Source organism: Theropithecus gelada, chromosome 7a (genome assembly GCF_003255815.1).
Source record: "Theropithecus gelada isolate Dixy chromosome 7a, Tgel_1.0, whole genome shotgun sequence".
NCBI classification, from domain to species: Eukaryota; Metazoa; Chordata; class Mammalia; order Primates; family Cercopithecidae; genus Theropithecus; species Theropithecus gelada.
The window spans coordinates 55,323,228-55,349,297 of record NC_037674.1 but is presented as its reverse complement, the minus strand read 5'-3'; the positions used below and the strand labels follow the sequence as shown (position 1 = coordinate 55,349,297).

Sequence of the window (26,070 nt, the reverse complement as noted above, 5' to 3'; positions counted from 1 at the left end):
AGGAGGAGGAGGAGGAGGAGGAGGAGGAGGAGGAGGAGGAGGAGGAGGAGGAGGAGGAGGAAAATAGATAAAGAAAATGTAATATCTTCATACTCTGGAATACTATACACCATATTTGTATATGCTCTCTCTCTTTTTCTCTGGCACACGTGCATGCACACACACATACATACAAAAACACACACATACATATACAAAACTAGATGCCACATCCCCTGTGTTCCTTAATTCTTTGCAACTTTCTTTGAGTATCAGTCTTGTTAATCACCTGGGTCAGCCCCCTCCACAGAGCCCTGCACCCCTCAAACTAGAAATACTGTCTTTTCTCCCTTCTCAGCTGTGTGATAATTAGAAAGCAGGATAAAGGAAAAGATGGAAGAAAGGAGAAAAAGAAGGAAAGGAAAGTGGGAAGGAAGACGGATGGATAATTGGGTTACCTTTTATGTTACGTGCGGTGCAAATCACTTACCTCTAGTCTAGCTCAGAGTCAAGAGAGGGAGGAAGGGAGGCAGGAAAGGAGGCAAAGAAGAAAGAAATGGAGGAAAGATGGTATATGTAGGAGAATCCTTCTCTCTCTTCAGTTGGAATCAGTGGCCTCCTCCTCCCCTATGCTCAGGTCTTGTCCCTATTTTAACTCTTCCCTTTCAGCACCTAAGGAGGCATCAGGTTGCAGATAAGGCATCCAGGTTCTTTTCTGTGGTCTGGAATATTTATATCTAGCCCACCAATAGGCATAACATTCTGTGTGGTCAGTGAGTTCTTTTGCAAGTTGTCATTTTTTTCACTGTGGGCCTCCCATCTGAAATTCCTTAAATGATGAAATGCAAGAGCTTTGTCTGAGGACAGAATCAGGTGCTTACCTCACTCTTGCAGCCCAGATAAAATGTGCCAGGCTAACATTAACTGTTAGCATGCTGCAATAATCGTACACTTTTCATTTTAAGAATACTGGGCTTGGCCAGGCACGGTGGCTCATGCCTGTAATCCCAGCACGTTGGGAGGCCAAGGCGGGTGGATCACCTGAGGTCAGGAGTTTGAGACCAGCTGGCCAATGTGGTGAAACCCCATCTCTACCAAAAGTACAAAAATTAGCTGGGTGTGGTGGCGCACGCTTGCAATCCCAGCTACTTTGAAGACTGAGGCAGGAGAATCACTTGAACCCAGGAGGCAGAGGTTGCAGTTAGCCGAGATCGTGCCATTGCACTCCAGCCTGGGCAACAAGAGAGGAATTCCATCTCAAAAAAAAAAAAAAAAAAAAGAATACTGGGCTTAAAAGACTGCTATTTACATGGCCTCAGTTGACAATAGCCTTACAAATTTACAAATTATGGCAGACTAAATTCATGCATCATGCCAGATATGCATAGCCATGCCTACTTTGCCTGCCTCTGCGTGTTACACACTCACCTTGCTTTCTTGCCTGAGTGGTCTTAGCAAAGTTCAAACCTTTCCCACAGTCTTAGTGTCAGGTCACTGCTGCTGTTGTCTGCTACAAATGGTGAACCCCCACACCTGGTTTCTGCTGACCAGAAGAAACTGACCCTGTCCTGACTTTCTCCAGCAGTTGCCTGGGAAAACCAGGTTACTCAACCAATAAGTATGAGGGAGTAACCCTTTGTAGAACAGATGTTGACCAATAGAAAATAGAGGATGGGAAAGAGATGTTACGTAAACGCTTCTCCCTCTTCTCACCCAATTGCCTTTTCCAAGATGCAATAGATTATACAATTTCCATAAGACAGAATAATCAGCGCATTTGCCATGAATCTGTGGCTAGCTCAATAATGTATTCCCTTGTATTTGCTCTTTCTCCTCCCTTGCGTCACTTTTCATTTTCCTTCATTCCTACTCCCCAGGATTTATAGCCCAATAAACTGTTAATACGTATGTTTTTGCTCCAGACTGATGTTAACTGCCTCCCATGAACCATGAAATGCCCTGTCAGGAAGGTTTTTCTACCATTTCACAGATGAGGAAACTGAAGTCAAGAGTGAAGAAGTGACTTGCCCATGGTCATTCAGGAATCAATGAATGACTGACTCTCACAAGCTACAGTGACTCTTTCTTTCTGATATTATCCCTGCCTTCCCCTGCACACAGAGTGAGGCTGATGGTTTATATTATTTGACCTGCCCCATGTGCAGGGCTGACTCAACCTTGGGTGGATTTTGAAATTGAGACTGAGAAACACCAGTTATGCTGGGCTGTTTGTAGAGAACTCTGGTTGTAAGAGTTGCATTTGTGGGTTAGCCACAAGGGCAGAGAAGCAGAAAAGGTGACGTGCAGAGGAAGAAGAATGAAGTAACCACACTGAGACGCTGAGATGAGAGGCAGGGAGAGAGTACTTTTCCTCTATCCTCTGAAGTTTCAACTGTCTTTGGAGTCCATGAACACCTTAGAAGACTTCCAATAAGTCAGCATGTTTTTGTTTATGGTAGCTTGAATTAACTTCTGTTACTTATAAGCAAGTAAACCTTGACTAAAACACTGGCATTACTTGCTCATTCATTCATTCATGATCAAACATATATCAACTATCTACTTGCTCATTCATTCATGATCAAACATGTATCGATTACCTACTCCAGGCTAGGTGTTAAGGATAAAGAGGTATAAAATTCAGGAATGGCTGCCAAGTAATTTACAATTTAGAAGGAAGGTGGATGTATATTTTAATGACAGTAATAAACATTTATGGTATGCTTGCCATGTGCCAAGCAATGTGCTGAACACTTTATATGCATTGTGTCATTTAATCTTTACAGTAATACTATGAGGTGGGTACTATTATTATCCCCATTTTATGAAAAATGAAACTGAGTCTCAGGAAGGTAAAGTCATTTACCTCAAATCACCCAGGCAATATGTTGTGGAGCTGGAATTCAGATCCAGGCAGTCTAACCCCAAAGTCCACATTCTTAGCCTCTACATGACATAATTGTAGTGCAAAGTAATTAATAAGTCCCGGAATGGAAGACAAATATAAAACAAGGAGATGTGAGTGCCAGGAGGGTCTTGGGGTGCAGATTAGGAAAGGGCTCACAAAGAGAATAAAACTGAGCCAGGACTTGAAAAACATGAGTGGAAATTTGTTGAACCAAAAGGGGGAAGTCCTTACACTCAGGAGTAAGTACAAGTTCAAAGGCAAAAAGTAACAGAACATGGACATTTCAAGAACTTGATGGTTAGTGCATGGTGGTGGTTGGGAAGTGCACTGACGGAGCAAGCAAATATGGGGAGGTCGGCAGAAATCAGATTCCAAGTTCCTTGTAGCCTTGCAGTTTGATGTTTGTTATGTGGAAATAGGGAACCACTAAAGAATTTTAAGGAAGAGAATGACATGATCATTGACCACAGTGTGGGAGATGGATTGGGAGGCTTGGGGGTCGCCTAGGAGCCTCTGAGAGATGAAGAGGATCAGAAACAGCACAGCCGGGAGATAGAGAAAGACTCAAGCTGGAGAGATGTTTGAAAGGTAGAACTGAATAGCGGTCCATTTGACAAAAGTGTCAACCCAAATCTAATTTACCTTAATTTGAAAATTTATCTACTATTATGCATCACAGTGAATAAATATTAAAAACATGGAATACTAGAACTTTTTTTTATTATACTTTAAGTTCTAGGGTACATGTACACAATGTGCAGGTTTGTTACATATGTATACATGTGCCATGTTGGTGTGCTGCACCCATTAACTCATCATTTACATTAGGTATATTTCCTATTGCTATTCCCCGCCCCACCCAAATAGGACCCAGTGTGTGGTGATCCCCTTCCTGTGTCCAAGTGATCTCATTGTTCAATTGGAATACTAGAACTATTAAGTGATTTACAGGATCTCTAAGCTTATTGGAGAGAAAATAAACAATCTGGATTGAAAAAAGCTGATGCATTCCTAGAAAATGTTGAAATCCCATCCACTTTGGCTGCTCTGGGCAGAATATTTTTGTCTTAAAAAATTAGCAACCATAATGTGGGTTTTTTTCATGTGTACCATAAGAAGAGTAAACTGAGAAGTGAGCAAAGTTTGCCTGGTTCCTCCCTTGCTGTCCTCCTTGTCTCTACCCGCCAACCCTCCACCCCCACTCCATCCCTGCCATAACTTTCACCTCTCTGGGCTGTTTTCTGTTGGATGCATTTCCATTATAACGATGGCCAATATATTTTCCAATGGCACAGGGGCTGGAGAGGAAATACTGAAGATTAAAATATCACCAGTGTCAAAAATTAAAATGACACCTTTTTCATGGAGGCAATAAGTAGATGTAAATGTTTGCTATCTTTGTCCTGAAGTCCTTTGATTATTTTATTGTCCCCAAAACTAAAGATGTCTTATATTTTTTAAGCTGAGAGGAGCCATCTTGTTCAATCTTCCTTGTTTAGAAACAGGAAACTTAAATACAGGGACTGAAACTTTTCTCTCTCTGAATCCAGGGTCTTTCACTCCCATGCCGTCTCACATCCTTGGCCTGAGTAATTTAGACCAAGATTACATATTAAAGGTCTGACGGCCAGTGTAGCCCACAGTCATGTCTTGCTTGGCTGGCACTGTGTTTTAAATTTTCTTTGAATGTTTTAAGATGGATTATTCACTGCTCAGTTTGAAAAGGCTCTGTCATTCTCCGTAGTCTTACAATTGGCCCGATTCAAACATTCAGGTTACTTAACATGCCTGTGTAGGGATGCCGGTTTGTGTATGAAAGTAAAATACATAGTATATAAAATCATGATGCTAGCATTTTGTCCTTCCTGTCACTTCATGGCTGCTTATCTCTTCAGAGTTGTTAGAAGGCCTAAATAAGCTAATGGATGTAAACCTTTATATAAACTTTAAAGTATGGTGTGCTCATGTGAACCATTAGAAATTATGTAACTAACACTTAATTACCTGAGTGCAGATACAATGTCATACACTTTATTCCCCTTCTTCGAGTCACACTGACATTGTATTTCCAGTCAAACATCCCTTGTTTGGCACAGTGAAGATCTCACAGAGGGTAAGGGATGAAATTATACAAAAAAGAAGAGTCCACAGACTTTTGCAGACATCTTCAGAGTTCCTAGACCTCCAAGAAAGGACTTGGATATACACTTTCTAGTACTTAGAGACCAGAGCAAGTTTCTAGGACTTTATAATATATATAATTTGTATTCATTCTATCTGTGGCTATAGCCTTAATCTTGTTTCACCTGTGCTTTCTTGACTACTTCGAATATATGCAAACCTGACATCTTGTGGAGCCTTATAAACTGCTTTAAATTCTTTGTGGAACAAAATCAATAATCAATAAATGTTTATGAGGTTGATCCATATGAAACTGCTGTTTCAAAATGGTTTTAAAAAACATCAACGTCACGTATTTATAGTACTTGTCTAAATACACTTTAGTGCTGTAAATGCCCCATAATCCAAGCTCCTGAGGATGTGCCAGTCCATGTGGAAGGATTATAAGCTAGAGAGGTGGGAGATCTGTATTCTAATCCCAGCTCTGCTACTAAGTACCTGAGTAATTTCAGGCAAGCATCATTTTGCTAAATGAGTAGAATAACCCCAGTCCTGCCTACTTAACAAGATTGTTGCAAGGATCAAATGATAGGCAATATGTCCACACTCTCTATAAAGTCCTGTTAAAAAAATCTAAGAGGCTATTACACACTGAACTAAACTCATCCAGAATTCCTCCCACTGAGCCCCGCTCTGTGTCCAGCCCCCTTGGAGTGTGCTGAGGGAAGTGTTCACCACCGATTCTCCTTCTCTTCTAATTACCTGCTCCCTGCTTTCAGCCCCTAACACCCAACCACAGTTCCCAGTTTCCAGCCTTTCCACACATATTATCTCCTTGGCCACCCTCCCCTGACACTTCTGCAAGGAAACCATTATCAAGTATTTACAGATAGTTAAAATCTGAAGTTCAGACACATTTAGTAATTTTGTCTAAGAGCACACGTTTGTAAGTGCTACGGCTTTCATTTAAACTCTGTTGCTCTGACCCCAAGTTCAGAACTATTTCACGCAGGGAATTCCACTCAAGTATATCTTCCCACCACTGCAATCTGGCAGCGTTTAAGAGCGCAGCCATACCATTTGGTAGTTCCATAAACCTGGACAAGTTACTCGGCCTCTCTTGCTTCAGTTTTCTCATCTGTAAAATGGGGATATTCATAGGACACAAATTTGTGGTGCACTGGCTTAGCACGGGGCCTTAGCACAGGGTAAGCGCTTAATAAATGCTAGATTTTTAAAGAAGTTTGGGTACACCTTCCGAAACCCAGGGAGGCCACACTGTTTGGCTGTAGTTTTCGCGGAAGCTTGGGAGATATCTTTACACTCCGCCTCTTCCTTCTGCAGTCACGGGAAGCAGTTACGAGCAGATCAGAAATCGAACACGTTTGCTTTTGCGATTCGAGAGCCCTTTCTGGCGCGGAGCTAGGGGCGGTGTTACGTAGCTGCCCTGAACTGAGAGCAACGGTGGCCGGGGGCTAGGGAGCCTGGCTGTCGGCGCTCACCGTGCGCCTTGGGCTGTGGGGCGCGGGCACTGTCCGAGGTACTGAACTCCGGGGCTCCGGCCGCGCCGGCAGAGTGTGCCGGCGTCCATTATTGCCAGTGTCTGTGGGCATCTTCCAGAAGGCCGAGCGTGGGGGTCAGGTGAAACCAGGGCGGTAAGTGCTTCTCCCATCATTTCCCAGAAATGCCTAGATGCCTACTTTTTACAATTTCGTGCACATTTTCAGGATCATAACCTCTCACCGCCAGTTCCTCACAGGTTTCTGCAAAAATTAACGACCTTTCTCCCCATTCAGTCCCTGCAAAAATCCAGACACCTATCGCCCAGTCCCGCTCCGCAACCATTTCCTACAAGAATCCAGGCCCCTACGCATCTCATCCCCACGCGTCAATGCAAAAATAAAAAATGTTAAATCCGCCTTCCATTCCCGTCTCCCACAATTTCCTGTGATAAAAGCAAGCTCTGTCCTACCAGTTCCCCACTCCTGCCTGTGGCTAAACAGCATGGACTGACTTCTCGGGAGCTCGAGGTCCCCACCCGGGTGACCAATGCAGACCCCTGGGGGGTGCGCTTACCTGGTGGGGACAATCGCCGAGCGAGGCCACCTGGGTCCAAGCTATGGGTAGTGTCATTATTATTCCCAAAGCAAAATCAGGGGGCGTCTCGCACCCCTACCTGCAGCTGCGGGTTGGCTGGCAGAGGGCACTGCCAGACTGAACCAGCGCTGGGAGCTGGGGCTACTCCGGGCCCCAAGGGTCCTGTTGAGTCACTTGCCCAGAACTTCTTCAAGGTTCATGAATAAAACCTCTGCGTCAGTTCCTTCAAATCATTCCACCGCTCCTCCAAGTTGCGGTGTGAACAGGGGAGTTTTGAGTTTGGTTTGGTCTGGTTTTAAGAAAAAGAAAGAAGCATGAAAGAAAGATAGGAATCGCCCCCGGTTCCGCGCTGCGGGTGTGCAGGTCTCTGCGCAGCCCCAGCCCTCCGGCTTGGTCTTCGGCCGGCTGTGCTGGCTGACGACGCGCTGCTGCCCGCTGGCGCCGAAAGCAGCTCTCCAGCCGAGACGGGCGAGGGTTGTGTGGGTGTGCGAGCTGCGAGGAAGGAGGAAGGAGGGGGCCGCGGGGGTGGGGAAGTGCCTACCTGCAGCCTCGGCAGAGGCGCCTGCCGCCCCACCCCCTCGACCCTAGCTCTTGGGGCTCCGACTCGCTCAGCAACTTAGCAGGGGGCTCCTACACTCCCCAAGGGTGAGCGCGGAGCAGGCGCGGCCACCCTTGGGGTCCGGAGAAGTGAAGGGACGCTCCCAAAGTCTGACGTTGCAGGTCTCAGACCCTGGCAGGGATTTGAACTTGTGTCTCCTTTGTTCTTTCTGCGGCCCTGCCCTCCTCGGCTTTCCTTCACATACGCCCTGGAATCTCAAGGCTGTTTGTCCACAGTGTAGGAAAGAGAGGGAGACAGGAGGGTGCCAGTGTGATCCTCAAAACTGGGGGGCAATCTGATAATCAGGGCTGGTTCCATGGCCATTGGATTTCATTCCAAATCCATGCTTTTGCCTGCCCGCTACCTATTCCCAGGGCTTCCCGTGGAGTCGTTCGCTGACAATCTTCGTTTCCGTTTTACAAAGTAGTTAATAGTTACTGTATATGATTGAAAGCATAAGGCATTGTATTTAGAAAGTAAGAGGCTCATGCTTGTAAATCGCAGTGCTTTGGGAGGCCAAGGCAGGAGGACCGCTTGAGGCCAGGAGTTCAAAACCAGCCTGGGCAACCTAGTGAGACTTACAAAAAAAAAAGTCTCTACCAAAAAAATAAAACTAAAATGCTTTCCAAAAAAAAATAGAAAGTGAGTGCCCCCTCCTCCCCCACCCTGCAGTGTCCTTCCCCAGTAATCAGTTCCCCAGAGGTAACCAGCATTTTTGTCTAGATACATGTATATGCACACAGGGGTTCTATTTGCCCTGTTTTTTAAATCCCTACTTCTTGAGTCATTTTTAGTAATTTATATTTTCCCAGGATATTGTCCATCTCATCTGCATTTTCAAATTTTCTGGCACAAAGTTACAAATAGTGTCACCCTTTATTTATTTTCATCTCTGATACTGTTCTGTGCCTTCTTCTTATTGCTGATATTGTTTATTTGTGTTTTCTGTTGCTCCATTCCCATTTTTTTCAATCAAGCTTGCTGGAGGATTATCAATTTTGTCTTTTAAGTGCAAAAATATTGTTCCATAAGTTGCCTTTATCACTTACTGTCTATAGTATCAGTTAGAGAAATGTACCTTCCTAGTACCCAGTATTTATGATGACTGACTACTGTTTATGGAGTTTTTCTCTCTAAAGCAGTTTCAAATACATGTCTTATCATTCATGGTTTCTAGATTTCCCATCTTGCCAAGGGAGGCTTCATATACCAGAATCACAATACAGTTCCCTAAATGTTCTAGTAAGGTATAGCTCTGTTGTTTAGATTATCATTTCATCTGGAAATTGTATTTGTGCACAGGGTAAGGTAAGGATCTGACAAAAATGAGAACCCAATTGTCCCAACACCAATTCAAAAAGTCCATTCTTCTCTCACTGATTTGAATGCCACCTTTATAACACTTTATATTTCTCAAAACAAACTCTACTTGGTTAATGTATGTTATTTTATACAAATACACTGCTAGATTGGAATTATTTATTTATGTTAATATAAGGTTTATTTCATCTATATTAATAAATAAAAATTGTGTTCTTTTTTCTTTTTAGGGGATAAGGGTTCTCATTCAGCTTTGGTGCAAGGTTATGGTAACTTTGTAGAATGATTTTGGAAGCATTCTGTTTTTTCCTATACTCTGGAATATTCAAATCATCAAGTTAACTATCTGTTCATTGAGAGTTTAATAGAACATGCCCATGAAACCATCTGGAGTTGATGGATTTTAGAAGGCTAGATCTTTGATTATCTTCTCAAATTCATTGATGAATGTTGGCATATTCATCATCTAACCCCTCCTGAGTCAATTTTGGGTAATTTGTATTTACCTAGAAAAAAGTTCATTTCATCTACATATTTTAATGTATTGGCATAATGTTACAAATTATGCTCCTTTATAATTTTTCATGTCTTTAAATCTATTCCTACATCCCCTTTTTATTCCTAATGCTGTGTTCTCCCTCACTGTTTTTGGTGTTTGATGTTATTTTGCTGTGAATTATATGATTTACATCATTTCCATGTTGTGCTCTATTTATATGACCAATAAAAAGTTCTCCATGAGCATTTTCCCTCATACTTAATGTAGAAACAAAATGTGCATTCTGTGTTTTGGGGCACAAACAATACAAGTACACCTGCAAAGTTAATTGTAGATTAGTACCTGTATTAATCCTCTCTCACCCTGCTAATAAAGACATATCTGAGACTGGGTAATTCATAAAGGAAAGAGGTTTAATGGATTCACAGCTCCACATGGCTGGGGAGGCCTCACAATCATGGTGGAAGTCATAGGAGAAGCAAAATCATATCTTACATGGTGGCAGGCAAGAGAGCTTGTGCAGGGGAACTCCCATTTATAAAACTATCAGATCTGATGAGATTTATTCACTACCATGAGCACAGTATGATTCAATTATCTCCACCTGACCCTACTCTTGACATGTGGGGGTTATGGGAGCTACAGTTCATGAGATTTGGGTGGGGACACAGCTAAACCATATCGGTACACTTTACATCTTTACTCTGGACTACAGGCAGCATAGTGTATTGATTAAAAGCACAGACTCTAGGATCAGACTGCCTGTATTTAAATCCCAACTCCAGCACTCACTAGCTGCATGGTCTCCAATGAGACACCAAATGTCTTTGTGTCTCAGTTTTCTCCTCCATAAAATTGGGTTAATTATAGTATCTACTTCCTAGAACTGGGATAAGAGGCAGCTAAGGTAAAGCACGTAAAATGTTTAGTGCAGTGTCTGATAGGGAGTAAGCACTCTGTATGTGTTAACTACATTTATCTGCTTGATCTATCACTATTCAAATTAAACTGTTAAGGTCTCCCAAAAGGCTTGAATTCATTTTGTTTTTCAGCAAAAATTTATTATTGAGTATGGGCTATGTGACCTGATCTGCCTTCTTTTGGAGTGCTATAGATTTAGCTGTGAATAAGACAGGCACATTCTCTGCCTTTGCAAAGGAGCCTTCTAAAGACTTGTCAGCATCTCTTTGGAGATGTGTGTGTATGTATGTGTGTAAGTGAATCAACTCACACTGTTCCATGAAGCAAAAGGCCTTTTGCAACCTATTCCAAGTCTGCTTTCTTATGGGTATCTCAGCTACTTCCTCAGAGATGCACCTTATATGCTAGGCCTACTTGATGAATAACAACAACAATAATACTTTTTTAAAAATTCTAATAATAGCAATAGAAGTTTTGAATATCTACTACTATCAATGGTCCAGCTAAAAACCACCAGGAACCCACTTACAGTTGAACAAATTGGCTGTATCACTTGTTGCAGCGAGGGAGAACACATACATTGGGGAATCGTGGGGTGTCTCACTTAAGAAGGTGCTAGGAAGAATTTGTCATGGAATTTGGGCTGTGGTTGAGAGATTTGTGGGAGGATTGAGCCACTCTTACACAGGGGGTTGACATGTGGGGATTATGGGAGCTATAGTTCATGAGATTGGGTGGGGACACAGCGAAACCATATCAGTACCCTTTATGTGAAAGTAGTCTTTGTTGACCTCTTGAGCAGTTTCCCTCTCCAGAGTATAGTGTCAGTAAGTCATTGTCCATAAGGAAGAGAAAGTCAGATTCAGAGGTGAGCACTGAGTTCCTTAGGCAGAGTTGTCAGCAAGAGTCATCTGATTCACTGAATTCACACAGATTGGGAGGCCAAATTCTAGGAGGAAGAGATGCTTCCCTAGAATCACATGACAAATTCAATACCAGTCTTGCCAGGTCTTTTGAGACCAGCATTGTGTGATTAGATATGTGCCAGAATATTGTAAATTTTAAAATAACTTTTACTAGATTTGTATCACAATGTGTTACATGTATATTTTTAAAAATACAGATAAGATATGGATTTTTTTCCAACCTTCTATTCCACTTTTTAATTTTAAAAATTAGTTCCAAATATTTGTATTGCACATTTAAATTGGGTCACAATTGATGCAAGTGACACAAAACCACATCTTAAACAAAGAGGTGTTTCTTTTCTTTTCTTTTTTTAATTGTAGTAAGAACACTGACCCTGAGATCTACCCTCTTAACAAATTAAGTGTACAATATAGTATTGTTGTTAACTACAGACACAAAGTTATGTAACAGATCCCTAGAGGACTTGTTTTCTCTATATAACTAGAAGTCTGAAGGTAGGCAGTTGGGGATGATGGTTCAGAGGCTCAGAACTTTCAAGGCCAGCAGTGATGCTCATGGCCTTTCCCCTTGAGTTTGCTAGAAGGCTGCTGATAGCTCCAAGTATAGCATCCACATTGCAGATAGGAAGAATGGAAGGGGCAGGCACAGTCACATCAGTCCCTTTTATCAGAAGAGCAAAACTTTCCCAGCAGTACATCTCCCAGTCGACTTTTTCTTGAATTTTTTTATTAGAAATGGGTCCTTAACCCTTAATAGTTTAAGGTGAAAGAAAGAAAGAAAAAGAAAGGAAGGAAAGAAAGAGAAAGAAAGAAAGAAAAGAAAGAAAGAAAGAAAGAAAGAAAGAAAGAAGGAAAGAAAGAAAGAAAGAAAGAAAGAAAGAAAGAAAGAAAGAAAGAAAGAAAGAAAGAAAGAAGGAAGGAAGGAAGGAATGGGTCATATGCAAGAGATGTTGGGGAAATGGAAAGCAAGCTTGTTGTGGTTGACTGAGATCAAAAAATAATTCCTATCCTTGGTCTGGTCTAATGCCGTCTCAGATAAAATACAGTTCTGTTAGCAAGACAATAAATGGGAAATGGATAATGTGACTATCGCAGTGCTTTTTATGAAAAATGTGGAAAACACTGATTAGCAAGAAAAAGAGACTATATATATACATAAATAATATACAATAAACCTTAATTTACACAAATATAATTAAATAATGCAGCACATTATATTCATTTTATTCATTTGTATCTCCCTTTTCTTCCTTAAAAATAAGCTGTAAAGCCATCAATTTAATTATAATTTTTTACTCTACTATCTTTCCAGTCATTACGTGCTATTCTTCTACTTTATTGTTTGTTTGTTTGTTTGAGATGGAGTCTTGCTCTGTCACCCAGGCTGGAGTGCAATGGCGTGATCTCAGCTCACTGCAATCTCTCTCTTCCGGGTTCAAGTAATTCTCCTGCCTCAGCCTCCTGATTACAGGCATGTGCCACTACGCACAGCAAATTTTTGTATTTTTAGTAGAGACAGGGTTTCAGCATTTTGGCACGACTGGTCTTGAACTCCTGACCTCAGGTGATCCACCCCCCTCGGCCTCCCAAAGTGCTAGGATTACAGGCATGAGCCACTGAGCCCAGTCGCTTCTACTTTATTGTTAATGGCTATATTATATTTTAGTGTATGCATGAATCATAATTTCTTTAACCAATTATCTGTTTAATGTTAGGGTTTCACATAGTTTCCATTTAAAATAGCACTGCAGTGAATTAATCTCAGTTAATCTTTTTCAAAATTCTGAGTTATTTCCTTAGAGCAAAACATTTGAAGTTTTAGACACAAAGTTTTAACACTTTTGATATAGATTGAAAAATTACTCTCCAGAAAGGTTGCACCAATTTTCATTAATTCTTTATCATATTTGTAAATGCATCCTCAACCACACTTGATCTAATCATTAAAGAAAGTTGGCAATTTGATAGTTAAAAATAAAAGTATCAGGTCACTGTTTTATTTATTACTAGTCAGATTGAATTTTTAAAATGTTTACTGGCTCTCTTTCTGTGAATTGCCTATTCTTATCTTCTACTTATTTTTCTGCTTGTGTTTGTGATTAATAGTTTATTATAAAATGTAAAGTAAATAATATTGTTCATAATTTCCCTATCCAGAGAGATGATAATCACTATTACTCATCTATAATTCATACAAATTCCCTCCCTCTCACCCACTCTCTCTCTCTCTTTTTCTCTCCTCTGCTCCTCCCCTATCTATCCATCTATCTGTCTGTCTGTCTATCTATCTATCTATCTATCTATCTATCTATCTATCTATCTATCTATCTATCTTATAAGTATTTCCTTTGATTAGATTTCCAAAACAGGTAACAAAATCTTTAGGCTTTGGTTAAGAATGGTCAAATTGCTCTCTGAAATGTACCATGATACACTCTCATGAGCACTATGGTAATACTATGTTTTAAAATATTTGCTAATTTGAGAGGCAAATTGGAAAGTCTTCTTCTTGTCTGTGATTATGTCCTCATTTTACTATTCCTAATGTTGGCTATTTGGGGTCTCTTTTCTCTTAAGAAGACTTGGTCAGGGCTTATCTATTTTGTTGTTTTCTTTCCAAGACAGATCTTTCATGCTTGATAATTATAATATTTTTCTATTTATAATTCATTTTGTATTACTTTTATCTCAATTTCACATTCCCATTTTCCTTCCTTGTGTATTCATTTCCTAGCTTTCTGAGTTGAATACACACTTAATTCAGTTTTACTCTTCCTTGTATAGAGTTGAATTCTTTTAAGGATTCAAATCATCCTCAAGGTACAGCTTTGCCAAATCCATCCCTCCCTCCTTTTTTCCCCCGACACAAAAACAACTTTTTGAAAAACAAACAAACAAAATGGTACTCTATCATAAGAAAAATTTCAAAAAAGTCAAAGAAATATAAAGATAAAGGAAAATCACCTGACATTCTATAATTCAGAGCTGACTACTATTGTCATTTTGGGGATCATCTTTCCAGAATTTCTGTTTTATAAATGTACCTAAAAATGATGTGAAAATGGTGTCATACTATACTTTTAACAATATGCTGCATACTGAAAACCTTTTCCTGCCAGTGAACAGAGTATACATAATAGCTTTTAATGGTTAAGTTATAGTCTATTGTATAAATGTAGTGTAGTTTATTTAACAAATCCACAAGAGACGTACATTTTGGCTGTTTCCAATTTTTCAACATTTTAAACAAGAATTATATCTTGTATTTGTCCAACTATGCTCTTAGAGTAAATACCTACAAAAGAAATTGCTAAGTAAATATAGAGACAATATTAACTTTTTTTTTTTTTGAGACGAAGTCGCTCTCTGTCACCCCGGCTGAAGTGCAGTGGCATGATCTCAGCTCACTACAACCTCCACCTCCCAGATTCAAGTGATTCTCCTGCCTCAGCCTCCTGAGTAGCTGGGATTACAGGTACATGCCACCACGCCTGGCTAATTTTTGAATTTTAATAGAGACGGGATTTCACCATGTTGGTCAGGCTGGTCTCGAACTCCTGACCTCAAATGATCCACTGGCCTCGGCCTGCCAAAGTGCTGGGATTACAGGCGTGAGCCACTGTGTCTGGCCACAATATTTAACATTTTAATAAATATTTGTACCCCATCCTCCTGAATGTTTATAAAAATTTATACTCCACCAACAAAAGATGGTACTAAACATATTTATATACCATCAGCAATTCTGGACATTATCAAGCTTTTTAATCCCTAACAATCTGATAAGGGGGGAAAAAGGTCTTATTTTTATTTTCATTTCTTCAAAAATGAATATATTGATGAAATCTATGTCTATTTACAGGTTGTTTGTATTGTGTGTGTGTGTATATATGTGGATTGGTTGTCCATATCCTTTCCTATTTTTATTTCTCTTATTAACTTTTAAAGCTTTCTCCATATTTTACATTTTATTCTTAATCTGTCATACATATTTAAAATATTTTCCCAGTTTTTATTTGTATTTTAGGTTTATTATCTTGTCTTTTGCCATAAATAAGTTTTAGGAATTTTTTAACCTAAAGATTATGAGAAAATTCCAACCTTCTTTTGACTGTCTTATAATTTCACATTTTGCAGATAGAATTTTGCTCCATCTGGTATTTATTCTGTGAAATTAACTAGATATGCACTGAAATCAGTTGTGTTCCAACAGACAAGTAATTTCCCCAATACAATTTTTTCCCAATATAATTTTTTAGGAAAATATTTTCCTACTGTTTTTGAATGTTACCCTTATCACACACTAAATTGCCAGAAAATCTGGAATTTATTTGTGAACATTCCTTCCTATTCCATTGATCTATTTTTCCTTCTATTTGTGTTACCTCATTCTGATTAGTATAAGTTTATGACACACTTCATATGTAGTGGGAGACTTTTTTCTTAAACTCCCTCTCCAAACAATCTGAATTTTATCACAGATTTACTCTTCCAGATTAACTTTAGAATCATCAAGTAAAGTTATAAAAAGACAACATTTGGATTTTACTGGGATTATGTTGAATGTTTTATTTGATGAAATATCAGTTCACCCTTAATAAAGCCATCTTGCTTAATAACGTTATCTTTTTTCATATTAGAACTTTATATTTCTTGCTAACGGATTCTGCTATGAAATTTTAAATTTTCTCCCAAATGTAAATGGTTTTTCGTCTATTCTATTTTCTAACTTAATACAATTGAAACGTAAGACAGTTATTGATTTTTATATGCTCATTTTGTAATTTGCCAATTTACTGGGTTCCCTAAATGTTTCAATTGACCCCCTTTATTTTCTAGGTATACAATCTTGTAATATGCAAATAATTATTTTTCCTGTCTTTACAATGAGTATATTTTCATACTTCATTTCTTATCTAATAGTATTGCTTAGCACTTCAGAAATTACATTAAATAAAGGATATGGTAGTCCAAATCTATCCTCCTTTCTGACATTACTGAGAAAATTGGTTACGTAGATATTCTAACATTGCCATCTTGGACTGGAAGACACCCCTAGAATTTACCGGTGATTTTCATGATCCTTTAAGGGTGTTCTTCAAGATTCATATGTGATGTAATAACTTTATGCTTGAAGCCAGATGTTCTTGAAACAGATATAAGAGTCATATCAGGAGTAAAAATCTGATAACACACACCATCTGTCAGTATCCTAAAATAAAAGATTACAGTTTTGATCTAATAGTGTTTTCCTTTCTAACCATCATGATACTGTTCAGTAATCTTCTTATTGCTGAGGATCAATTTGAGGTCTATATTTCCAGTGAAAAATCTTACATCATTTTAAAGAATTATCAGCTCCAGGCTGGCATAAAACCTCAGTCTTTCTCAAGGTGATTGGTGACTACAGACTGTAGACTTCCACAGAAAAGCCAATGTCTCCCTGACCATAAGTCTCCAAGGCTCAATCTACAAACACTTCACAGTAAGTCTTCTGAGCTCAATAATCTGAGTCAATTCATAGATTACTCTCTCCCCATGAAGCCTACTTGGTCTGTTTATTTGGATGAGGTCTCCAGGAGTACAAGAAATATTTTCTGACAATAACTCCTAGCCTCCTTTTATCTTTCAGTCTATGTTATAAGATGGAAACATTTAGCAAGATTGATTGGATTACCTATGCTGGTTCACTCAGCCAGTAATGGCAGTAAGTCATCCAATGAACATTACATTTTGAAGCAACCAACATGAGTAGCATCATGGGACATGGCTTTCTAAGCAGTGAGACCTTCCTGAAACCACTCAATACCTTGGGCACCAGCCTGTGTAAAGTGATGACACTGATTTAAGATAGTACTCATAGATGCGTATGTCAAACAATAATAAATATTGTGAGCAGAGAGTAAGAATTTGCCAACAAGGAAATTATGGGTTTTTTTTAGGTTTAGACAGAACAGGTCAGAGTGGCCAGAACCTGAAATTCCTTTTAATCTGTGCATCTCCCTAATCAGCTACTTGTGAGCAATTTACTCATTACAAATAGAACTCCCCAAAGCCTTGGCACTATGAAGATACTCAGTGAGAGTGTATTGAATGGATGTGCAAATGCTGCAGATGCCACAGCTTAGATGAGAGATGAAGGATATGACCTCAGAGACCTTCAGGCCTGATGTTCAGCCCATTTTCAAGAACACGGGAAGGGAAGATATGTAGAATTTCTTTCCAGAAGGGTATTTAAAATCAACTCTGTCTTCCTGCCTACGAATGATTGGGCAATGTTTCTCATTCCCAGACTCAGTAGCAGTTTCCTCTACAAAGAAATTTTATATTTGGGCCCCTAAGTCTCTGGAGCCTGGTGCTGTCACCTATCACCCGGCTAAATGCAAAGGCTCTGGCATCAACCCTAGTTACCACAGTGTGGATTTGGGAACAGACTATCATGTGCAGGGATTTTTGCCTCTGAAAATGTATCTTGAATTATCTGTTCAAAGCTATTGTCACCTGGGAAGCAACTTGAAAAGATACTTTAGAAAACTGGAATGTTCACATCTAATGGTATGCTGGTAAATGTAACTGGTTCTCTGGTGGGAAAAATGGATGTGAATGTGTATATACATATGTGTATGTGTGTCTATATAGGTATGTCTATATATAGAGACACACAAATTTAAGTTTAAACTTTACTAATATAAAGAATGTATAAATAGTACATTATTTATAAATAATAAGAAAATATACAATGGTCTTTTTTGTAAATTCTCTATAATCAATTGATTGTCACGGAATGGTTTCACTGATGTTGACAAACTCTTGTATCCCTGGTCAACCTATGAAGCAATTCAACTGTGATTTGACAACTGGAGTTGCATCCCAATCCACTAACTCTTTTGCTAGTAAATCTACTGTCATCACAGTAGACATGTGACCTGGTGTTAAACTATTTCTCACTCTCATACAAATTATACTCATTAACTAAATCCTGCTTCAGCTTTAGCATTAATTTTAAACTTAATCTGCATTATTAACATTTTTCTCCATTGCTTACTTTCTTAAGGATAGGCTGATTCCCTAGTGTAGATTCGTCTATCATAGATGACTTCAAGCTACCAATGGAATATTAGTAAATGCAGAGTTGGAAAGAATTGCAGACCATTATATAGTATTTCCACCATAAGAACAAAACACACCTAAAGATCCTCAAGAACATATACAATCATAAAATGTATTCAATAATGTGGAAGGAGTGAATTTTGAGTATTTATTATTGTGTTTTTAATAAAATTTATTTAGTTGTAAGTTTGCATCAACTGTAAATAATGGTTGTGTTTTACAACAAGCAGGCAAAATTCTAGGAAACTTAACAATCAGTTCTCACAAGCTGCTACAAGCCAGGTCCAACACACAGCTGTCCAAAATCTCCCAAATCTTAGAAAGGTCAGGCTTGAAGGGCCATTAGTCATGACTGGGTCCAATTTGTTTGTTTGTTTATTTATTTATTTATTTATTTATTTATTTATTTATTTTTGAGACAGGGTCTCACTCTGTTGCACAAACTGGAGTGCAGTGGTGCAATCACATCTCACTACAGCCTCGACTTCCCAGGCTCAAGCAATCCTCCCACTTCAGCCTCCTGGGGAGCTGGGACTGCACATGCACCCCACCACACCTGGCCTTTTTTTTTTTTTTTTCTTTTTTAGAGATAGGGATCACTTTGTTGCTCAGGCTGGTCTAGAATTCCCAGCCTCAAGCAACTTTCCTGCCTCAGCCTCGCAAAATGCCAGGATTATAGGTGTGGGTCACTGCACCCAGCCCCAATTTATATTTTGCATAGATGCAGCAACTGCAGCCATAGGCTTACCTAAGACTACAGTTACAGTTATTGACAATGAAAGGATCCCTCAGGTTCCCAGCAACTAGTCAGTATGCTCTACTCTACATTTTGCTACTCAAAGTGTGAGCTTGTCAGAAACATAAAATCCTATGTCCTACCCCAGACCTGTGGAATCAGGATAACATAATCTCCAGATGATTCATATGCACATTAAAGTTTGAAGGGCTCTGAATATCAAAGCAGTGATTCTGATACAGGTTGTCCATTAGAATTACCTAGGATATCTTTTTAAATCTCCATACCCGGGCCCCACCCTCGGAAATTGTTTAATTGGATGGGGTAGAGCCCAAGCATGGATGGTTGTTAAAAGATCCCTAGATGACTTTCATGTGTCGACTGGAATGAAGATCTTGGCTGTACCACATTTCCTCCATAACACTGGAAGCTGCTGAGGCCGACTTTTCCAGAGGAGCAGGATGAAAGTGTCCACACCCGGAGGTGGCACAGGGACAATGGTCTGGGTGGCTGGAAACCATCTTGGGCAAGCTGCCTGAAAACCAGATTGCAAGATCTGAATGCATTACAGCTCCCGAAAGCCTCTTTTCCTCCCAAACAGAATGGGGCATGACCCCCTTGAAACTTCTTTACCATCATCCCGTCCAGTTGGGAAAATGAAAGCTATGGGAAACCAGCAGAGGCAGAGAGCTGACAATATTCTCTTTATGTCAAATTTGTGCTGCCATCTCTGCTTGGGCTCTTTATCTCTTCACTCTAAAGAGACTGTATTGAAGGTGTCATTGCAACATAAACGCAACAATATTATGACTGCCCTCTTCTTCCCACCCTCTGCTAAAGGCTCCTACAGAAATTGCTTTTGTCTTTTCAGAATTAAATTTCTTGATAAAAATAGTCAGCAAATATTTCAGCAAAAATAAATGTCCCTAAATAGCCACTCTATCCAGTATAAGTCATCATCACCAGTGCTTCTCCAAAATGCCTAAAATAGAGTCCATGCTCGCAGTTCCCTCCAAGGAACGTCCTTGTTTAGCTAACCTAGTTAGAAGCTGTGAGCTTGTGCTTTTGGGTCCTGTGAGAGCCTTGTGTTTTTAAAATAATCTTGTCTAAAAACCCTCTCTTCTCCCAAAGGAGGTTCAGGATATGCAAATTTCCAATAACTGGGAGCACAGAATGGCCCTGTTTGTGTAGATGCAGCCCTTGTTAGCGGGAGTGCCGTGTGAGCTTATACCAGGGGCAGTGTCTGAACAGAGGCCCCTCTGAAGCCCCTCCAGGATGCTTCCTTTGGGCCATGCGTCTCTGCTGGCGGCATGGGCAGGATGGGGTCAGCAGTACCACTGGACTGCAAGGACCCTTGTCCCTGCCCTGCATTCTTGTCACTCCCTTTAGAGCAAGAGCTGTGGAAGACAGTTCCTGCACTTTCGGATGATTTCTGCCATGATCCAGGAAAGAAATGGGCATGTCTTTCACCTGTTGTGGAAGGAGCACACTTGCAACAGAGGGAGGAGAGTGTCCTCCTTGCAGCTGAACTCAGCAATTGACTAAAACTCCTGGTTCGGCAGCAGTGATCAACTCACCCTGATTTGCTGGGCACTTTCACAGTTTTAGCACCAAAAAGCACCACTCCCCAAGAACCCTCCCAGTCCTGAGTAAACACAGAGTTCGGTCACCTGAGGTGACAGCCCAGAGATACCTCTCCTGAGGCCTGGAAGAGTAGCCTCAGCTGAGATATCATGATGAAATTTTATAAAATTTAAAATTAAAAGCAAAACAAAGATTTCATGTGCATGAATCAGATGGGTACAGTTATCAACCAAACCCCACTGGGGGTGGGGGTAGATCCAGCTGCTGTTTCAGGTCCAAAGGGCTAGAGCTAGGGTGAGAGACCCTACCCAAGGTAGCCAGCTGCTGAGAGCACTGGGTAGTTGAAGCAGGCACAGAACAGAGCCAGCCTGAGTGAGAGTGGAGGTGAAAGGGAAAGGAGCCTTGCGATGTCATGAGCTGGCTGTGACTGCAACCTTGCTTTCCTGGCCCAGCTGGCTGCGCATGGATGAGTCAGGCACCTACCGACTGCTGTGCAGAGGCTCTTTAAAGAACTAAAGGGAATGAAAACTGTTAAAGCATGTTCTTCTTTATTTTAAAAGTAATACATTCGTAATGGAAAAAAGTAGGAAAAGTATAGAAAAAAATAGAAGAAAATTAAAATATTACATAAAACCACTGCTCTGAACAAATCATTTTAAATATTGCTATATATTTATTTCTCCCCTAAAAAGCCAGGAATCCCTATGGTCCAGTTCTGGAACAGTTTAGGAAAAAAAAAAATCTCTCTCCAAAAGTGATCAAAAGCAATTGAGCTCTTCACTGGAGATCCTCAAAGAAAATCCAAGGAAATGCAATTTATAATCTATAGAAACACTTATAGAGTTTTTTTGCCTGTTCTCATTCTCTTGCCACCTCCCATTCCCTGCAGCTTCCCCAAAGTGCTCATAACCCTGTACTCTTACCTACCAACAAAAATCATCTTAAATCCTACCATCTGGGTGTTTCACTCTTTTCCCCCCTTCTTTCCCTTTTTCATGCTTCTCTTCTTCCTCTAAGAGACTCTGTTCTCATTCCCAATATTAAATTATGTTAACTTCTTTCACTCCTTGCAATTCATCTTTTCTTTCTATCTATTTTCTCAATTCTGCTTGGAAGAGTCTGAACTTGGGGATCTATTCCTTGCCCTAGAAATTGTAGGAGAAGAGGCCATGCAATTAATGACAGAATATTCTTTCATGGGTGAGGGAAGGAAAAAATATTACCAAGTGCTCATAATGTAATATGTTTTAGAAAAACAATCCATAAATATTTTATGTGCATTTTTTACAAAACTAATACTGTAGATGCTATTTTATGTTGTAGTCTATAAACTTCATATTCCTTCATTTATTCATTCCTTAATTCACTTAGAAAATGTTTATTGTGGACTTATTATGTGCCAGACACTCTCACTGGGGAAACAACAATGGAAAAAAAAAAGACAAAAAAAATCAGTGTCCTCATGAAGCTTAGTCAAGTGAGAAGAGACAGAAAATATAAAAGGAAGGGAATTAGATATTATGCTAAAAGGTAATGAATACCCTGTAATTTTTTTACGTAAAGTGAAAATGGGTCAGAAGCACTGGGGAGAGGGCTGGTTAGTTCTCAGCAAGGTGAAATATCGACAGAGACTTGGACAAGAAGAGGGAGAAGCGTGCAGATTAGGGGAAGGGCCTTCTTGGCAGGACAGCACAGGCAGTACAAAGCAATAAGACCAGAATGTGCTTGGCATTTCCCAGGAATAACAAGAAAGCCAGCGTGGCCAGAGTTGGATGCAATGGGTGAAAGACAGAAGTTAAGGATAACTCCAAGTGTTTTGGCCTGAGCGGCTACAAGAATGGAGTTGCCATTAACTGATACGAGAAAAATGGAAGATGGAACAGATTCTTGGGGAAGTATCTGGAGTTTAGTTTTAGACAGGTTAAGTTTTAGATGCCTGTTAGCTATCCAAGCAGAGACATAGGAAATATAGTTGAGAAAAATATTTTTGCATGTCATTAAGTATTATTTGAAAACGCTAACTTTTAAACAGGTAATGCTTTTCTTATAAATTCAAAAAGTACAAAAGGGCATATAATGAAAATTGAGTTTATTTTGCTTTCTCTATCCAACCACCTATTTCTCCTCCCCAGATGCATTCTCTAAGTTTCTCATATATCCTTCCTGAAACAGTCTACACCTTTTATAGGTATACATTCTATTTTTCTCCCCCATAAAATTTTTAGCATAATGTGCACACAATTTTCCACCATGCTTTTTTCACTTAATCAAATATTTTGCAGTATTTCTGTATCAATAAGGATAAAGCATTGGCATCTAGACAGTTGTATAAGTTTTAGTTTTGCATTGTATAATATATGCAATATTTTAACAAGGCCTCTGTTGATAGATTTTTTAAGTTTTGTTGGCAAATTTTTGCTATTAAAAGCAGTATTGAAATATACAATGACCTTGTATATATTTCATTTAAATGTGTAGCTACATTTCTAAAATAAGTATTTAAAAGTGAATTTTTGTTGAGTCCAAGGATATGTGAATTTTTATTTAGTTAGATATTGCAAATTTCGATTTGGCAATATATAGCATGATGTTTTCCCACACCCTCCTTGTGGGGAGGATGTGCAATCACATATTTGATAATTTTCTATCTGATGTAGTAAGATTGAAAAACTTAAAAATGCATATTATCCTATAATCATATTGTTTATGACTTCTATATCGTACTTTAAAAGGCTTTCTGATCTCTGAGCTTATTTTTGAACTATTTTTTGAAGTACGTTATAGCTTTATTTTTTCATTTAAATCTTTGATATGGAATTAATTTGGAGGAAGGTGTGAGGTAGGGATTCATTTTTCTTTTCAAATAGCTACCCGGGTGTCCTAACACTATTTATTCAATAATAAATACATCTTTCTTCCTGATGAGAAGTGCTACCTATAAGACATAATAAATTACCACATGGTTTGGGATTTATTGCTGAAGTGTCTATTCTTTTCCATTTTTCTGTCCAATGAAACACATGCTCTACATTAATGTAATTACTCTGACTTTAGATTTGGGAGGCCGAGATGGGCGGATCACGAGGTCAGGAGATCGAGACCATCCTGGCTAACACGGTGAAACCCCGTCTCTACTAAAAAATACAAAAAAAAACTAGCCAGGTGAGGTGGTGGGCGCCTGTAGTCCCAGCTACTCGGGAGGCTGAGGCAGGAGAATGGCGTAAACCCGGGAGGCGGAGCTTGTAGTGAGCCAAGATGCGGCCACTGCACTCCAGCCTGGGCGACAGAGCGTGACTCCGTCTCAAAAAAAAAAAATATATATATATATATTTTTTCATTTATTCATAATACTTTCACTTTAAAGTAGGGATTGGCAAACTGGACCAAGGGCCAAATCCATCCTGCAACCTGTTGTTGTAAATAAAGTTTTATTAAAACACATTCATTCATGTACCCTCTATGGTTGCTTCCACACACAACAGCAGCAGAATTGAGTGGTTGTTACACTACAGCAGCAGAATTGAGTGCTTGTTAACAGAGACTATCTGCTGTGCAAAGTCTGAAATATTTACTCTCTGCCCTTTTACAGAAAAGTTTGCCAAGCTTCACTTTAGAGTGTTATCTGAAATTGTATTCAAATATGTGTGTATTATAGCCCTGTAATAATTGTTGAGAATTGATTTCAAATTTTCTCTTTTAATTTGGTCATATAGTGTTTCTGATTTTACCCCCTAGTCTTTGTTCTTATTATTTCAATGGCTGATTAATAACCTATCAAGAGGTGATATCGTAAGTGCCTTGACCATTAATTATTTGTCTCCATGCTGCCTTATTCCTAAAAGTGTTAAGTCAGTGATTATCCTCCTATTGTATAATTATTTATAAACAACACTGCAATTATAAATAATGTCTTCACATAAAGTTTTTTTCATGTTTTGAGAGACATCCATTGGAAAAAATATCCAGAAATAGTATTTGAAAAGGAATTAACAATAAATATGAAAGATCATCAAAGTGACCATATCCTTTGGCCCAGTTATCCTGTTTCTGGAAGTGTTTTCCAATTCAACAGAGCTTTTATTCTAGGAATAAACATGCATGAATACATGAAAAGTAGCTGGAGAGAGGGTAAGAGAAAGGATCTAGTACTGTTAGGGGCATATTCCATGCCTCGTAATTTATGAGCAGTTTATACATTTCCTCCCACTTAATCTTTACAAAATCTTTTAGAATAGGTATTGCTATGCCCACTTCTCACATAAGAGACCCAAGGATAAGAGTTTGGGAAATTTGCACATGATTATACAGCCAGCAAGTAGCAGACCCACAATTCAAACTTAATCTACCTGTCTCCAAAAACAGGTGCTCTTTCCACTACAGTTTTTCAAGATATGCATGGAAGTGTCTAAAATAGTGTCAAGTGGACCCTTAACAGCTGAGAAGACAACAGATACAGAAAGAGATGACAGGGTGCTCCGTCGAGGGCCTCAGCACAGCCCCAGTCTCTCCCTAGTCCTCCCTTTCTCACTCTCTCCTCCCCTGAGCTGAGCATCAGTTTGGCTCCTTTTTCTCTCCCTGCCCTCATCCTTCCCAGGTTCCTGGCATGTCTTGGACCTGAGGTCCCTTCTCACTGCTCTCTCATGCAGCTCCCAAGCACCTTGCCCAGTAGAGCCCCCTTGCACCCTACTTGGTTGGTCAGCACCCCGTGGACATGCAGCCTTGACCTTGGCATGGGGAGCCTCCACTGTGTCAAGCCCAACATCTAGGCCTCTGAAGACAGTCATTCAGGTAGGACAAAGGGAGAGTGGGGCCAGAGAGGGCAGGAGAACTTTGGGTGGCTCTGGGGTGCTTGTCATTTAATAAATGGGATTGACAGTGTGTGCATGTGTAAGTGTATGTGCATGTTTTAATGATTGTGAGTTATGGTGGATGTGTGACTGTGGATGTATGTGTGGTTTAGTAAATATGAGTACCAGCATGCATGCATGTGTGGACAACATGTACACTTATCTGTGTGTGTGTGTTTACATGTATATTGGGGATGCCTTTTATGAATGCAAATGTTACTTTGTGTAAGCATATCTGTATATGCTATCATGTAGGTGGGGATGATTAAGTTAGATGTAATGTCTTTTGCTTCTGAGAATAAGAGGATCACAGCAAATAGATACTTTTTTTTTTTTATACTAAGTCTAGAAGCTGAGATTCTTGAGTATGACTGTTCCCCTGGGCAAGGGTGTCTCAACCTTGGCACTATTGACATCTCTA

General features: G+C 39.7%; 1 protein-coding gene and 1 long non-coding RNA gene across 2 annotated transcripts in view; one reads left to right on the top strand and one right to left on the bottom strand.

Annotated features, from left to right (window-relative positions):
• ANKRD34C (ankyrin repeat domain 34C) overlaps positions 1–7,504 on the bottom strand; it is a 15,891-nt gene extending 8,387 nt beyond the window's left edge. Inside the window, exon 1 of the mRNA XM_025390336.1 lies at positions 7,085–7,504. The gene's annotated coding sequence lies outside the window, so the exon portion shown is untranslated. The remainder of the gene's footprint in view (positions 1–7,084) is intronic.
• On the top strand, positions 6,371–26,070 carry LOC112627730. Its single transcript, XR_003120219.1, has 3 exons — positions 6,371–6,663; positions 25,449–25,590; positions 25,999–26,070. It is a non-coding gene; the product is annotated as an uncharacterized LOC112627730 (long non-coding RNA).